Here is an 18,480-nt window from a genome sequence, read left to right as displayed (position 1 = left end):
GACTGGCGTCTCTTCCTCTCTGTCTTCCTGTTCTCTCCATTCTCCTCTCTGCTAGTCCTACCTATACTTCCTGCCTGGCTACTGGCCAGTCAGTGTTTTATTTATCAATCAATCATCCACAGCTTACTAATGGAAAATGCAGGATGTGGCAAGATCAGGGAAACTGAGGCAGAGTTTGCTGAAGTAGACACCTACAAAGACCTGATGTGAAGCTCAGCAATGCACACTCTTTGTTATACCCTCTCCCCCACTTACTGCTGATTCTCTGCATGAGTAGCAGCTGCTTATCCTCAAAGGCATCGCTGGAGGTCACTTTTCCAAAGGAGTAGGTACAAGCTAGCTCTGAGATGGACTAAACTGGTATTGTTTCACCCTTACTAGGGCAGACATCTCACTGCATAGTGCATGATGTCTAGACAATGGTAGTCCTCACCATGGTCAAGGGAAAATTTAGATGTTTGGATTAATCTGTGTGACTTTTTTTTTTTGGGGGGGGGGTTCGAGACAGGGTTTCTCTGTGTAGCTTTGTGCCTTTCCTGGGACTCACTTGGTATCCCAGGCTGGCCTCGAACTCACAGAGATCCGCCTGCCTCTGCCTCCCGAGTGCTGGGATTAAAGGCGTGCGCCACCACCGCCCGGCTATCTGTGTGACTTTTAAAGGGAAAATACTGACACCATTCAGTGTTTCCATTTCCTTTTGTGATGGTCCTTTTCCCTTAGGATACTTGCTGTTGCAGACACATCAAGTTATTTTACATCGACAGCCCTCTCCTTATACTGTTCCATGTATGGACTATTTATTTGTCCCACCTACCTAATGAGTTCTCTAGGAGCACCTCTGTGTGAGCATTTTGAGCAACCTTCAATGGTAGAGTAATTGTGACAGTATTTAATTCTACCTTAATGTAAAAGCCTAGGTTTGGATTCAGGATTACCGCCTCAGACCCAGGCTGCTCCTGCTTCCACTTCTCATCAGCTGGGTATGGTCTTCATCCAAGACAGCTTCTCTGAGGATCATGTGATCATAAAGAGGAAGGGAGGGATGGAGGACAGATCAGCTTTCTCTTAAGGGTCTCTAAAGCCACTAAGGAGTTCCATTTGTGTCTGCTGGATAGAACCTGGTAACACAGAAACATGTAGCTGCAAGGAATTGGGAAATGGTCCTTATTCTGGGCAGCCATCTGTGTGACTAAGAATTTTATTACTGTGGAAATAGATTTTATATATACATACATATATATATTCCTGTTTCTGTTATCTCTTCCAATGTTATCTTGGAAAAATTTGCAAATTAATTCTTAGTTCAGCCACTGCAGCCTGTCTCACAATTCTTCTGTTTAAAGCATGCCTGTATTTTCCCCACATTTTTCATTTTGATTTTTTTTTTAACAAAAATTGCTTCCCAAGTTATATCTTAGCTTTTGCAAGGCCTGGGCCCATTTGTTATTTGTCTCTGCAAATAAGTAGAAGCCAATTCCTGTCGGGGAAAAGCATGAGTAAATGATCGTGAATTCACTTGCTTTCAGAGCACATCCACTTCAGCTTTTCAAGTTGCTCTACACTCTTCTCTATTAACTGTTAACACTAATTGTTCCACCAATGAATACTTATTTCAGTGAAATGATTTTGAGTTAAAATGTGTTAATTTTTCATTACTGTAACAAAACATTTTCAACACTGTTGTGGGATACTTGTACGCTGTGAAGAGGTACTGCTGTGATTAGTGTAATAAAAAGCTGAGTGGCTAATAGCTAGGCGGGACTTCCAGACAGAGAGAGGGGGAGGATAACTGAGGTTCAGGAAGAGACACAGAGGAAGGAGGATGGTGGTACATGACAGAATGTAGATAAATAGAAATGGGTTAATTTAAGTTATATGAGAGTTAGTTGGAAACAAGCCTACCTAAGGCCAAGATTTCACAATAAGTTTCTGTGTCATTGTTTGCAGGCTGACCATCCTGACTAGAAAGTACTGTTACAAGATAGATCAGCTTACAGGAGGAAATGTTGATTTTTGTCTTACAGGTTGCTTAGCCCTTCTTCTTTGGGACTATGGCAAAGTAAAACATAACAAGAGTGAGTGGTAGAGAATCTTTGCTTATTGCAGCCATGAAGCTGAGAGAGGAAGTAGCCAAGGACCCACTAATCTTTTCAAGAATGTGCCAACAGCTGGGAGATGTCTTTCTGTACACTGTGAATACATGTTGTTCCCATTGGTTAATAAATAAGCTGCTTTGGCCTATGGTAAGGCAGCTTAGAGGCAGGCTGGAAGTTCAAGGAGAGAGAAAGGAGGGTGAAAGGCAGAGTCTAGAGAGACGCCGGCACTGCCAGGAGAAGCAAGATGTGAATGTACCCATAAGCATGGCCACATGGCAACTTACAGATAAATAGAAATGGGTTAAGTTTTTAAGGGCTAGCCAGCCATAGAATTCTTAGCCATAAGCCACATAGTTTGTAAATAATATAAGCCTCTGTGTGTTTACTTGGGACTGAGTGGCTGCGGCTGCTGTATTGGTGAGAGAGATTTGTCTGGTCCATGGGGGGGAGAGGGAACATGGGGTGGGGGGTGCGTGAAAAATTTATGGCTACAACTTAATGCCTCATTTCCTGAACCTTAGAACACCTTCCAGTAGTGCCACAGACTAGATCCAAGCCTTTAGCATGTTTATTTCGTGGACATTTAAGATTGAAACTATAACACTCTGTTTCTTCTCCTTAAAGGCTCATGCCTGTCTTACATACAAACAGCATGTGGTCTATCTCTCAGTCCATCAAATCTTAACAGTTCCTGTACAGATCCAAAGCCTTTGTTCTATCCCCTGGAGTCTCAAGGAGAACTGTTCTGTGAGTCTTTGTAAAAAAGAAAAAAAAGGGAATTTGTATCCTTACAAGGTACAGTTGACAATACTCATTCTTAAAGGAAAGACTAGGAAAATAATGAGACACTAACCTAAAGCAAGATTGAAATTCGTCAGGACAAACTACTAAACTCTATACCTCCATGTCCAGCATGTGGGTCTCATGGTGATATAATATGGGCTCCAAAACTGGGACAGTCTACCCCTACACTCCTGCTGGTTTTGGAAGAGATAGCATTTTTGGTCTGGCTCTGTTCACTGCCCATGCTTTTCCTGGTAGGTATTTCATGTTCCTGGCATCTCTAAATCCCAGAGGTCTCCAACTGTACTTGTTAACTTACTCACTGAGCTTTATGGATTACCTCCTCAGTGGCCACTTTTTACACATTAACCTCTCAGGCTTTCCTCTGAAATTCCAGTGGCAGTCTTTAGGACTCCATATTTTTTTGCCATTGTGGTACAATTATAAATAAATGAATTCAACTTAATAATTACATGGCAGTAAATCGATATTCTTAAATTCACATGGTTGGCTTATTGTAAGGTTAGTAGAGAGTAGGTTTTCTTTACAAATTACAATACTACTTCATAGGAGGCATGTAGTAATTGTGCTCACAGATAAGTACTAGGGAAACCAGGAATGTTAAGCACACAAGGTTGTCTCTTCAAAGGGAGAGATGTATAATCTGTTTTCTGCACAGAAGGCTCGGATCAGCCTCATATCTATAATATCTGTATGGCCAGTCCACATTGGCTCCACTAGACCTTTATCTTGAGCCTGTTTATCTCAGTCAATCTATAGTGCTATCCTTTATCACAGATCAGGGGAGGCCAGCTCCCCTGAACTGCTCCAGTTGTGAATAGAAGACCTCAGAGTAACTAGGGAATAGGGAAAAATTCATTTCTACTTATAGGCTAGACTTTTTCTATCTGAGGATATTTAGAAATATGTTTCTATCTATCTGCAGTGGATATTGCTCTGTATAAATAAAATGCTGATTGGCCAGTAGCCAGACAGAAAGTATAGGCGGGATAAGCAGAGAAGAGAATTCTGGGAAGTGGAGGCTGAGGCAGGGAGACACTGCCAGCCACCGTAACGAGAAGCAACATGTTAAGATACCGGTAAGCCACAAGCCACGTGGCAACTTATAGATTAGTAGAAATGGGTTAATTTAAGATATAAGAACAGTTAGCAAGAAGCCTGGTATGGCCATACAGTTTGTAAGCAATATAAGCGTCTGTATGTTTATTTTATAAGTGGGCTGTCAGACAGCCAGGGCTTGGCAGGATCCGTAGAGAAAACTCTAGCTACATCTATCTGAGGGGGAAAACAAGGAAACACATATGCTTTGTGATGATAATTTACACTTCATCTAGAAAAAAATCTCTTTCTTTGAAAAATCTGTCTCCACATAAATACATTCCACATTGTTACTGTAGGGAAAAGAGGCTGACTAAAGAAACCCACCCTGACCCTGGAGCCCAGAATTAGGAAAAGATGGCTCAGATCAGGGCAGAAAGAAAGAGTTTGTCTCAGTCAGATCAGAGCCATCTCTGCCCCTTTCCAATTGACTTGTGAAACCAACCAATCACAAAGTAGCACCCTGGCCTTGGGCTCAGTGAGATCAGAGCCATCTCTGCCCCTGGTGACTTGTGAAATGAACTAATCACAGAGCAGGAAGGTAGCTGGACCTGGGGCCCAGAATCAGGGAAACACAGCTTGGGTTTGGGACCTGAGCCAGAGAAATGAACACTTTATCCCCAAACCCAGAACCAAGGAAACATGCTCTGACTCTGAAACTAGTATCAAAGTAATACTCTTGGTCCCTAGAATCAGAGTCAGTAAAAGAAATGTGCCCTGGCCTTAGAGGCAGTGTCAAAAAGCCAAGAAAGGCCAGTGAAAGAAACACAGTTTGGCTCTGAAATCAGGGCCATCTCTGCCCCTAGCTCATAAAACTGACCAATCCTTGGGCAGAAAGAAACTAGCCAATCACCGGTTGACTCCACCCTCAAGATATCCTATATAAACTCCTGTGCCTGGTCAGTTGTGGGCTGTTCTCTCCACCCTGGTATAGGCAGCTACTCTCCTGGACTCCTCCTTCCCAATTAAATCTCTTTCTCAAAAGAATTTTGGGTGTGAAGATCTTTATTCACTGGTGAACAGAAGACCCTTACTGAGACATCGTATAGTGGACAGTGCAAGGAGGAGCTGAACAGAAGATCCTTGCTGGGACATCCCTCAGTGGATAGAGAAAGGGAGAGCTGAAGAAGTAACACTTTTCCCAGGAGCCAGAGGAGATTGCTACATTTCTGCAGGGGTTTCCCCTTTTGCAGAGTGAAGCAAAGGAAGCAACATCTTAGGCCAGAGAAGCAGAGCTCTGCTAGGAAGCCCCCTTAAGTGGGGCCTGAGCAAAGTTCAGTTGTAGCAGCTCTCCAGAAGAAGAGCAATATTGCTATATCCTGCAGGGAGACCATCCCCCCATCACACCAGGTATAGCCTGACTCTCCTGAACAGTCAAGATCCCCATCCCTGCAGAGCTGACCTGGCAACTCTAGGCTTGACTCTCCTGAACAGTCAGGATACCCTTCCCTGCTGAAGCAGTTCCAGGCCTGACTCTCGTGAGCACTCAGAAAAACTTCACCTCCAGGGCAGACCTGCCCTAAGCAGCTTGAGGTATCTGGGATACCTTACCCTCCAGCTGTTAGAGCTGTCCTCAGTGATTTGTGGCTCGTGGCATTTGGGATACCTCACCCTCCAGCTGTCAGCTGTTCTAAGTGGCTACCTCACCCTCCAGGGCTGCTGTCTCATCGAAGCTCCAGACATTGCCTGACTCCCAAGTGGTCAGAATACCACTTCTCAGAGTTGCAAAACTCATGTTTTGGTGCCATAATCTGGGACCAAACCCACAGAGTTGCAACCATGCAGCCAAGTTACATTTCACACTTGTTACATTCTCCATAAATTCTTCACATAGCCTCATATCTCTTTTGCACAGTTACATCTACATATTTCATCTATCTATTCTGTTACATCCCTTCATATATTATTACATCATTTATTCATTCTTTATGCATTCTCTCATTCATTTATTCTCTCATCTCTCATTTGTCTTCTTCTTTGCCCAACTTTGGACAATTATATGTTACATTTTCTCTCTGCCCATTCAGCTACATCCCTCACTTAGCATACACACTTACACATACTCATAATTCACTCTTACCCCCTGTCCAGCTCTTACACCATTCCTTCATATCATTTGCCCTCATTCATTCTGTCACATTTCTCTCATCTTCCCTAATGCTGCTTCTTCACCTCTCACTCAGCACATCTCCATTTCACCCACATTCTGCATAGCTTCCTCCTCTATGTTGCCACTGCCCTCATCTCTCACTCAGCACACACACAGACTTCATTCACATTCTGTAACAGCTCTCACATAGTTCTACACAGCCATCTCCAAACTGCCACTACTGTCTCACAGCCAAACTCTGGGCAATTATAAGTTACATTTTCAGGACCCTACCCATACTTATAACACAAGATAAGTCACGTGGTTTCTCTTAGGCTAGTAATGTCACACTGACCCATGCAGGTAGCTCTAAGTCGATGAAGGATCTCAGACAGTAAACAGTTGACTGAATCTTGAGTGGTTAGGGTATATGCAGAAAGAGAACTACTGTAAGGAGCTATGTATCAGTGTAAACAGCCTGGCCTTGACTTAGGAATAAGCAACACCTGGGAATTAGTCTTTGTGTATTTTCTATAGGGGCAGTTTAGTCTGTTTTGAATCTGCTCTGAAGTCCAAAATTAGTTGTCTGTATATAAGGCTATCTTTGTGGCTGAAAATCATATGTCAGTCTGAGTAATATAAAATATTCTAGTATTATTTCTATACATCAAAATTATACAGCCTAAACAGAAATCATCTTCCAGAACATCCACAGTCCTATACATGCCCAATAAGTGTAAAACACACCACTGAAGGATTGTAGAAAGAACCCCACAGCTGTTCTTATTAGGGAGGCATAGCAGTGGCACCCAAGAAAGTTATGGACAGAAAACAGCCAGTCATTCACAGTCAATAACCTTATGGCTTTGCCAAGTGGGGCCTCCCAACAGGGAATCATACATCTGGTGGGTCAACCTTTTAAACACTAGTTGTCACTGCTGTACATCCTCATGGCCCCCTGCAATCCTTCCCCAGACCCTTATCATATACTTTGTTAACCTTGAATCTGTTTCCTTAGTTAATGTATAGAACCCATATTTATGAAAGATGTCACTTATACTTTACAAGAGTTTTGATGTAATCATGACTTAAGTTTTGTTGTACACTTGGAATTGAGTTAATTATCACCAGGAAACTTTTCCTTTCCAAAATTGTGTTGTGCTTAAATATGCCTAAAATGAACTACCCAGTGTCAGACTCTTGAATGGCTATGGAGCCATGTTGAACTGAATTTCCTTCTTGTTTCACCTGGATCGACACTTTGCTGGCTTTGGTGTTTGCAGAGACCCCACCCCCCACCCCGAATCCACAACCAGTGTCCACCATGAAAGGCTTGACTTTCAGAGAAGGTAAAATGTTTTTCTTTAGATAGAAACAGTGGGTAGGAGATTAGCCCTCTCATCTGAAGGGTCACAGCTATAAGTGACAGAGTAAAATAAACATGGGTTCTTCTCAGTCCTCTGAGACAAAGCATTTTATATAATTACTGAGATGATTGTTATGATCCAGAGGAGCTCAGCTTGTACAAGTAACTGTAGAATTTAATACTTGGTTTTCTAAAGGAACCATAGATGCTGATAATTGGAAGAGCATAGGAACTAATGACTAATGTAATAGAACCCATGAAAGGAGAGATAAAATTCCTGACCACTACTTTACAATGTGCTGGTACAGTAACATATTGTTTGACCCTCTGGAGAAGGTCATTGAAAAAAAGAGAGAGAAAACTCTCTGTGGGATACATCTTGGCAGGCCTTGGCACAGGGGTCCCAGTCTACTCCAGGACTGTTTAGGCTTTCCTATGGTCACTGAGCCATGTGCATGGGGCTCTTCCTCCCGTGTGATCTGATGGGAACTCAGAGTCCACCTCTGTGTACCACCGAGTGGCCCTTTCTGCTGCCCAGTTCGAGCATGGAATGGTGTCTGACTCAACACCTGAGTTCTAAGGAATGACAAGTGGGGCTCTGCCTCTGCTTGAGCACTAGGGTTTTGCTGCCCCAGAGCTTGGATTTTTGTTTTTTCCTCACAACAGCAATAACCCAGTATAGATTGATCAATGTCCACTTCATGAAGAAAAATTAAAACAGGTTCAATTTCTAGTACATGAACAAATGTAATTAGGACACATAGAACCTTCAGTTAGCATGTGAAACTCCCCTATTTTTGAAATCCATAAAAAGACAAAAAATACAATTTTACTGTTACATGATCTCAGGGGCATATGCAAGTGTGAAAATAATGGAGGCCTCTCTATCCAGGGTCCCCTGCTCCTGCTCTGATTCCACAGGACATTGCATTATTATCCTTGACTTTTTTTCTATATTCCTTTACATCCTGATAAGGAGTGCTTTGTAGTTTCTATTCCTACTTTAAACAGTTAATAGCCAATGATCCCAATATCAATGGAAAATTTTACCATGGAATTAAAATAGCCCCACTATCTGTCAGTATTATGTAGATAAAGTTCGTAAGCCTGTGCTGATTAAATTTCCCGAGGTATTGGTCATTCATTATATGGGTGACATTCTCTTTTCTTGTTTATCTAATCAATACTTAAATGAGTGCTTAGCTTTCACAGTAAATAACCTAAGAAGAACAAAATTTAAACATAACTCCAGATAAAATACAAAAGCAACCACCTTGTAATTATTTAGGATATATTATTACTCAGCAACAAATTCACCATCATCTTCTCAGCTTAAAACTTCCCAAACAATGTACCCTTAATTACTTAAAAACTTTTGACCACATTACTTGGGTATGTTCTTAATCTGCCTATCACTACTCAGGATTTAGTTCTGCTCTTTTAGTTGCTTTCTGGAGGTTCGTGGTTAAACATTATAAGAATCATAACACCTGAAGCAGAACGCATTATTAGTTTATTAAATTAGCAAACTTTTAAAATAATGCTGCTACTAAATGGTGGAGTCCAGTTCCAGCAGGGGTCAAGTCCCAAAGAGAACGTGTGGAGTCGGTGAGTGGAGGAGACTGACAGGATCTGAAGGTGAGTCAGGGTGGCCCCCTGTTTATTAAAATCCGGCCACACCTATATACTCTATAATTGCATTGTAGTTTAACCACAATCGATACTGAAAGCATGCTTAACGTTTGTGGGGTGAAAGCGGTCATGAACATCATTACAGCATTTTCCTTGAAGCAAAAAGCAGCAAGTTTAGCAAGAATCTGAATGTCTATTTTTCTTTAAGGTTCAGTAACCAGCAGGTGCCCTCTTTACACTTCCTTCTGCAGGGTCTCAGCTCTTGTGGTCAGGAGGTGTCAGACATTAAGTCTTGAGAAACAAACCTTAGAGCAATTTTCATTCCTCGAGGGGCTTGATGCGGTGTTTATAACATGGAACACAAGCATTGAGCTCTTTCCTAATTGCATGCCTCTGTGACTAAGTCTTATAAAATGACCCTGTTCTCAAAAGGGAAGGTTCTGACATCTTACTCTTTTTCTCTTATACCAAAGCATTCTGATTCCTTCGATGTATACTCCTGTATATAGCAGAGGGAGATCAAGCAAGTCTAACTTCTTCACGTTCCCTGTGGGGAAACCAGATCTTGCATTTCATCTAGTAAGTCATTAATTGTGGACACTATTCTATTCTTATTAACTGAACTCTTACCTTAAATGTAAGCTCTGGATCTGGGCCCATTGTTCCTCTTGATTGTATGTTTTTCATTCCTGGACAAGGTATGCTCAGAAAGTAAATCTTTAACTTCTCCTTTCCTGGTACAGTGCGATGGGGGAAGGTGCAGAGCATGATGGTGAGTTCTATGTGGGGGATAAGAAGAGTTATCATGCTATACGGTTCCACAGTGGTGGGGATTTTTTTTTCAAAGAATTATTTTGTTTAAAGAGACTGCCATTCTGTATATTTTCATTCTTCACCAAAGCCCACACAAAATTTCCCAAAGAAAAAAGCATGAGGAAATTCCCTTAACATGTATTGAGCATCACTAAAAATGAAAGTAAAAATGTGGTGCAGAGTTGTGACCTGCAATGTCAAAATGCTGGAACATTTTGTCAAGCAGCAGTCATCACCATGAGACCCACACCAACTAAAGACCCCACTTCTAATCCTGATCTTTGAGTTGGGAAGATATAACTTTAATCCAAATCTTTTCAGGAAAATATGAAAAGATTTACTTCTGATCTGGGTCACACTTTCTTTGCTGGCAGCCTATAAAAAGGACATGGAAGAAGGAAGCTTGCTCTTTGCCTGCTTGCTTTTGCTGACAAGCTCATTTCTTCACTGGCATTAGAGCCTACTTATTGCTGCCTGAAGGACCAGCTTCCAGCAGTGCAGGGTCTGAAATGAATCCATGGCATCAGTTTATGCTAGACTTCTCTATCTGAGGGGGTTATGGTAAAAGACACTCACATACTCTTTAGATGTTTTTATTTTCAGACCTATTCTTTATTCTTCTTTTGCATTCTGTATTCTTTATTTTCCTGATTTCCCTCTCTTATTCTTGGTGTTTTCTTTCTAATTATCTTTACTCTTGATGTTTCCCTTCTAGCTCCTTCTAACTCTCTCATTCTTGATGTTCTCCTAACTGTCAAATCCCTGATGTTTTCCTTCTAGTTCATTTTAACTTTCTCATTTTTGTTCTTTTCATTATAACTCTAATTCTTGATGGTTTCCTTCTTCAAATCTCTTTTTAACACTCCTTTTCTTACAGCTTATATACCCCAGCAAAATCTTTCTGTCAATATAAAAATTACAATGTAGCCGGGCGGTGGTGGCACACGCCTTTAATCCCAGCACTAGGGAGGCAGAGGCAGGTGGATCTCTGTGAGTTCGAGGCCAGCCTGGGCTACCAAGTGAGTTCCAGGAAAGGCGCAAAGCTACACAGTGAAATCCTGTCTCAAAAAACAAAAAAACAAAAACAAAAAAAAAATTACAATGTAGTTACATTCTGTTTTTCAAGTGAATCATTACAATGAATACAAAACAAACAGTGAAAAACAACATGTTTTTCATATCCTTTACATGATTAAACAGTTTATGTATTGCAGGTGAAAAACAAATTCTCCTAAGAATCCACGTACATTCATACCTAAGCAACTTGTTATAGATTAACTGTGTGGGCAAGCAAGGTATTCTTCTCAGTCAGGTCTTTTACTGGCAGGCTACATTTTGCAGGTATAAAGAAAGGCCCAATTATTTTATTACTTATCTTGAAAGGTAATCTTAATAAGAAATCTTAAAAGAATCGCAAACCTAAACTTTTATATATGAAAAAGAATCTGTCAGCTATATTCCCTACTCACTGCTTGGTATGAGTATGCAGCCTTGTTGTCTGTTACATGCAAAATCCCTCCAAGTAGCACCAATAGAAACAGCACATGGTGTTAAGAGAAAGCTCAAAACAATTAACACAGGATGAAAAGAACATGAAATGTTCACAGATCACTTCTAGATTTGGTTCAAGATTAAAACTCTAGGAGATAAAAAGAAAGTGGTGGAAAAACAGCTTATGAGAAGGGAGACTGGCTGTGCCAGATGAATTCTCACGGCTTTCTCTGGAAATATCTTCACCCTACAGCAAGGAAATATATATTTTGAAGGGTCTAAAGAAAGCCTGGGTCAATTCTCCTGGGTGCCTTGTACCAGTCATCACCATCTCACAGACACCCTCATTATGGGTCTTTCAGTTCTCTCTACCCACCACCCCTGGCCTCTACATCCTTGGAACATCTACTCTCTTCCTACCTCCTTTTCCACATTCCAGAGTCTGCCCCTGTAGACCATGGAAGTTCAGAATAAAGTAGTGATGATTATTCTGACACAGGGCCTCATAGGAGGAGCTGGAGGAGGAGCCCTATCCAGAGAGGAACCTAGATACTGATTATCCAGGCTTTGAGTAGGGTTGCAGACATGCCCCCCACCCACAACACACATTTCTTTCTCAGCCTCTCAACAGCCGAGAGTGGCACATAGCTGTGGATAAGAGAGTATCTTAGAGATACTGAGAGCGGAGCAGCTCAGATGGGAGCAGTAGCCTCCAGCAGCAGCTCAGTCCCACCTGCCTCCAATTGGAGCACTGTTCCAGGTAGTGATGACTGCTGCTTCTGCTAATTCTTGATTCATTTTTATTTTATGTGTATGAGTGTTAGCCTGAATGTCTGTAAGTGCACTGTGTGCATGTTGGTGCCTGTCGAGAATAAAGTGCTGGATCTCCTGGAACTGGAGCTGTAGATGGTTGAGAGTTTCCATGTGGTGCTGAAAATCAAATCCAGGTCTGATGCAAGAGCATCAAGTGGTTTTGCCACTGGGCTATCTCTCTGTCTGTCCCTGTCTCTGTCTCTCTCCCTCCTTTATCTTTGTTTGTGGAGTGGAATCCTCTTCCCTCTACACACTCATGGTGATTGGATTAATTAATTAATTAATTATACACACATCCCTCATCTGCAGAGAACTACTACTCACTTGCCTTCTTCCCAGTTACCTGTCGGCTCCAGCTTTTCTTCCCAGTGCCACATGAACTCCTTAAGCCAGGTTGTGCAGCCCCCCACTGAGGTCTATTTTAAGAAGTCAGTTATATCCCTGTTTTTCTCCCAAACATCTTTCAGCCAGTTGGAAACAGGATGATTCTCTGTCCACTTGTTATTGCCTGAACCAACATGGAACATTTTCTGTCTATTGAGGCCAGAGTCCCAGGATCAGTAGATATGTCTATTTCCTTCACGTCCTGCAGAATGAGAGACTCTGTCCCTATTGGAAAGAGATCAGCCTCTGGCCTTGATGAATTCTGTCTGCATATCTGCCCTCCCTTCCCATCTCCTGGCCTTGCTCTATCTTCTACATTTTCACTTGTTGGACCTCTTAGGTGAGGCTACCAGTGATTCTTTTTCTTCCACCTTGCTCTTGAAACTTATTCTAATTGTATTATACTCATGCTTTATGTGACACAGTTGCTATTTGAACAGGTCACCTCCGTCTTTCAGACAGTCAAACTATTTTTCCAAGATCTTTGTGGCACTTAGTCTGTTTCTCAGAAGACCAAAGATTTTACATTTGTTGTTGCTACTGTTTAATAGGTTTTTGCTCAGTTGGCCTTGAGACTTTGTAGGATCATGGTCCAGTTACTAATTTAATCAACAGCGACCTTGTAGCAAAGAGAAACATCATCTGTAAAGACAACATGCAAGTATGGCTGGATTTTAATAATTAAAGAGAAAACAGATCATCAAGAGGGTGAAAGCTGCTGTCCTTTGGGAACTTAGGGCTCTTAAGCCCATTGTTTAAAACTCAACCACTGGGGCTAGAAGGATAATGCAGCCGTTAAGGGTGCTACTGCTCTTACAGAGGATCCAAGTTTGATTCTCAGCAACCACAACTATACATGGTGGCTCATCACTACACATAACTCGAGTTCTGGGGCACCCAATGCTCTCTTTTGGCCTCCAATGGCACCAGGCAAATTCATGGTGGGCATTTATGTAATTCAGTCAAATCACTTATAAAATAAAAATATACCCCCGCCTTCCAAATAAAGTAAACCGCCTCAAAGACCGACCCAGTTTACCTTCCTAGGAGAACAGATCAGATCCCAACAGGCTCCACACTAAGTGCAGTCTTTTTTTTTTTTTTTTTTTTTAATGTATTACTTCAGGTATGAACCCCTCTCTAGATGCTACCATGAATGAACGTCTAGTGTGGTGGCTTGACTAAGACTGTTCTCTATGGACTCCTATGTTTGAATACGTGGTCCACAGTTGGTGGCAGCTATTTGAATAGGTTTAGGTGGTGTGGCCTTGCTGAAGGAATTATGTCACTGGAGGTGTGGCTTTGAAACCCCATTCCCAGTTCTCCATCTCTGCATCTTGTTTGAGGTTTAAGGTGTAGACTCCCAGCTTGGTGTAGTGTAATCCTAGTGCCTGTAATCCCAGTAGTAAGGAGGTGGAGACAGGTGGGTCTCCATGAGTTAGAGCCCAGCTGGGTCTACATAGTGAGTGAGGCCGGGCTCTCAGTTTGCTTCTCCAGCCACCATGCCGCCATGCCGGTTGCCATGCTTCCCTGCTGTGATGGTGATGGACTCTGGTCCCTTTGAAACTATAAGCTCCCTCAACTTTTACTTCTGCATGTTCCCTTGGTTGTGATGCTTTATCACAGCAATAGAAAAATAACTAATACAGCTATCACGTAAGTATTGAAGTCTTTGCAGGCAAGACACTCTCTGTTACACCTTTTCAACTTTGCTCTTGTAGGTTGAAGCAATCCATACCTCCACGAAGAGCATGGCTGGACCTGCCTCTAGGGCCTTATGATCCAAGACAAGCTCTCATCCCAAGATGTCACTGCTAGGAAATATCCCTGTGTGGAGTCCATGGCAGTTCCTAAATGGAGAATCAACTTGCTTGGGCAGAAGCTAGCCTGGGCCACCTGCAGCGAAAATATACTCTACTTCATCAGGGCTTCTGGCATGGTTCTGGGCCCTGGAAGAGAGTGGCCTCTGGACTTGGGCTATCAGAAGGCCTAAGAGGCCTTAGAAAAACATCATGAGATGAGCTCTTTCCCACTAGGTTATTAGGTGGACAGGCCATAGTCAGATGAGATATCTAAAAATGAGACATTGCTGTAGGGACATAGTGGTCACTTGTGTGTTGAGAGTTGCCTAGCAGGGAGAAACAAGAACTTTTGTCTAACAGATGCTCCCCAGATGGCTGTGGGGATCTTATCTCACCTAGAGGAAGTGACTGAGGCTGGTTTCTCAACTAAGCTGCCATTTCTCCCTCAGCAAGCTCCCCAGGCTTCAAGGAGTGTCCTCTATGCTTCTGGAATTGAAGGAATCCATTGGGCAGCAACGAGACCAAGAGACCTATTGGTTGTAGTATTAAGGCAACTCCATGTAGTTAAAAGGGAGGTTTATTTTGTGGGGTAACTCACAAGTAAAGGGATAGGTTACAGGGTCCGGGAAAGGTGTAGTGCAGTCCAGCGGTGTTCTCTGGAGAACTCTGCTCAGTCTACCTCCAGCGTCCAGGATCCAGGAACCAAGAGAGCCAGCACATCCGGATCTCGAGTCTTAAGGGTTCCTGCCTCAGCCCCACCTTGTAGGCATGAGAGTCACCGAAGCCTCAATGGGGGTGGTACTTTCAGGTCAAAGCAGGAACAGCTACCCACTACAGAGGCCCTAAACCCAGGCCCCACTTCTGTCATTTCTAATTGATCCAGAAGCCACAGGCAACATTGCTGACTTGGAAACATACAGCTTTAACAATACTTGAGGAACACACTCTCGGGGATGGGCACCAATACTGGTGCATGGGATACGCCCTAATCTGAGGTCTGAAGACTGGAAAGAGGACAAATCTTGTGTCCCATCCATCAGCTGGTTGCTTTCTGCTGCTGTCACACTAAATGCAGAACTGAGTATTTGTTACAGGGGCAGATGCAATGTGGCCTGCCAGGTTGAATGGATTTACTGTCTGCCACGACAGGAAAAAAAAATGAACCTACTCCTTCCTAAAAGATACTGTTATATGATACCATGATACCATCTCCCCAGGAGGTAGGCAAAATATGTTTGGGAGGCAAGGGCAGAAGCTTCCACATGATGCCACCCATTACCAGAGTCCTCCATAGTGGACAAGGTGTGCGAGCCCCTGATTAGCTGAGGCATCTTCAGGCATGAGCAGAGATTGCCACCTGGTGGAAGAGGGGGTAAAGGCACTTTGTGGATAGGAAAGGGAGTGCTGCAAATTCTGTAGTGTGGTTTAAAGTGTGAAATCCCACCTTAAAATACAACCACAGCAACAAAGGAGGAAAAGAAACAAAAAGTGAGTACATGGGTGGTTGTGGCTGTCTTTTCCCTGGAGACATCTGTTGTGATCTGCTGGTAAAATATGGTGGGAAGATGGAAAAGAAAGTTCAAGGGCAAAGAGGTCGGGGAACTGCCGAGGGCTTGTGAGAAACCCCAGGAAGGGGCATTCTTTAGAACATAAAATCCAGCTGGGATCACCCGCTCCCACAGGCTCTCTTTCCCTTGACCCTCGCCCTTCACTACTCCCACTCATGTCCAGGTTGTTCATGTAGATCTCAGCCATTTCTCCGTCATTAGGCGATCCTCCTATCTTTCTTGGGGTCCTGTTTTCCAGGTAGCCTCCCTGGTGATGTGAGTAGCAGTCCAGTCATCCTTGTTCCACCTCTAGTATCCTCCTATGAGTGAGTACATGCCATATTTGTCTTTCTGAGTCTGGGTTACCTCACTCAGGATGATTTTTTTCTAGATCCATCCATTTGCTTGCAAACCTCACAGAGACAAATAGCCAAACGAATGGAAACACATGAGCTATGAACCAAAGGCTGAGAGGCCCCCAACTGGATCAGGCCCTCTGAATATGTGAGACAGCTGATTGGCTTGATCTGTTTGGGAGGCATCTAGGCAGTGGTACCAGGTCCTGGGCTCATTGCATGAGTTGGCTGTTTGAAACCTGGGGCTTATGCAGGGACGCTTGGCTCAGTCTGGGAGGAGGGGACTGGACCTGCCTGGACTGAGTCTACCAGGTCGATCTCAGTCCTCTCAGTCCTCGGGGGAAGCTTTGCCCTGGAGGAGGTGGGAATGGGGGATAAGCTGGGGGGAAGGGGAGGGGGGCAGGAAGGGGGAGAACAAGGGAATCCATGGCTGATATGTAGAACTGAATGGTATTGTAAAACAAAATAAAAGGAAAACAAAAGAACATAAAATGCCTTAGGTCTAGGGGAGCAGTCTGAAACCGCCTCCTGGGGGGAGGGGGGCCCGCACTGTGCCCGTCACATCCGGTCGTGGTGACTTGGTTTAGTCTTCCTGTGGATCCTAGGAGGGCAGAGGGAGTCACCAGTACTTCCCTGTATCCTTCTCATTCATGTAGCCCCTGCCCTGCCCTCCTGCAATACGTTTCCCTAACTTTGCCAATCCAGTGTAGCCTAGATGGGAAATGGGGCTCCGCAAAGACCCGGGCCATGCCAGATTGGTGGTTGTGAAGAGGAGGAGAAGCCCAGGAGCTCCCTGCAAGACCTTTCAGACCCAGTAGCTCAGTGCCCCACCCCTCTCTCCAGTTAGATCCTGGTAACTCACTGGCCTGGAGCGTGGGTACAGACAACTCAGTCGAGCCAAAAGGCACAGAGCCAGTGTGGAAGAATTGCTGCAGTCTTTGCCAAGGTTCCTTCCCGAGGCCTGGCCAGCAACAGGAGTGAGTGGAGCCGAGGAGAGAAGCGGGGAGTCCTCAGTACCACTTAGCAGGATCCCGCATAGAGACTTAGGGAAGTTCCAAGCATCTGGGCTGTGAATTCATGCGGTTCCGTCATGCTCCAGCCACGGGGTTCCTACTTCCTGTCTTTGCCTACATCTCTTCAGGGATCACTTCGGGTCCCTGTGGCTCTGGTCCTCCCTTCCCATGGACCACTATCCTCTCAGTCTTGCTGGGGCACATGAGGGCTACAACTATGAACTGAGAGGTGAGGTCACTGTCATTCAGGGTTCCCACACCTAGCTGTCTCACTCTTTAGCAGCTGAGCCCTGAGGAACACTCAGCAGAAAGAGAAAACAGAGACTTCAGTTGGTGCCTCTGCAGACCACAACCAGAATCTGACTTTATTACTGATGGCCAGTCCCGGTCCCGAGAGGTGTCCACGCCCACATCCACCCCATTCGCCATCACCCTTAGGAGTTCTTGCCCCGATTAAATAGTCTTTGCTCTCCCATTTTCCACTGCTCCTCACCAAACTTCAGACATACGTTGCAACTTCAGACACACAGTATCTGATGAATCTCTGTTGTGGGTCTTGGGGAGCTCTCTGTCTGTTAGAGGCCCCCTGTGAAGGGGAGTTTGCTGAGATTCTGTCCTTTTCTCTACTTGACTTGTTTTTATCAGACACTCAGCCCTCTTGTTGCCAGGCAATTAGAAGGTAATCTTACTGAACTTTCTAGTCCTCTGGTTTGGCAAGGTGCCAAGACCCATTCTTGAGCTCCTAGGAGTGTAGGGCGCCCCCAACCAATCTCCTTCCAATCCCCCCTCACCCCATCCCCTACCCCACCCCAGACTGCTAGAGCTCCTCTTAGTTTTTTGTTTTTGCCTCGCAGCAATAATGACTTAGTATGGATTGATCAGTGATCTCTTCATGGGAAAAAATTAAAACAGGCCCAACTTCTAGTACAGGATCAATGGCAACTAGGACCTAAAGAACCTTCAGTCCTTTGGAACTCCCCTATTTTTGTAACGCATAAGAGAGAAAATATATTTCAACTGTTACATGATCTTGGGGGGGGGGTGTAAATACACTATGAAAACAATGCCCATCTCCTACCGCTCCCAGACAGAGATTCCTGTTCCTACTCAGATTCCTGAAGGACATTACATTATCATACTAAACTTAAAAATCTGTTTTTTTCCCTCTCTATGTAC

The sequence above is a fragment of the Peromyscus leucopus genome, chromosome 3, assembly GCF_004664715.2.
Source record: "Peromyscus leucopus breed LL Stock chromosome 3, UCI_PerLeu_2.1, whole genome shotgun sequence".
Taxonomy (NCBI): Eukaryota; Metazoa; Chordata; class Mammalia; order Rodentia; family Cricetidae; genus Peromyscus; species Peromyscus leucopus.
Note: the sequence above shows the minus strand (reverse complement) of the source record.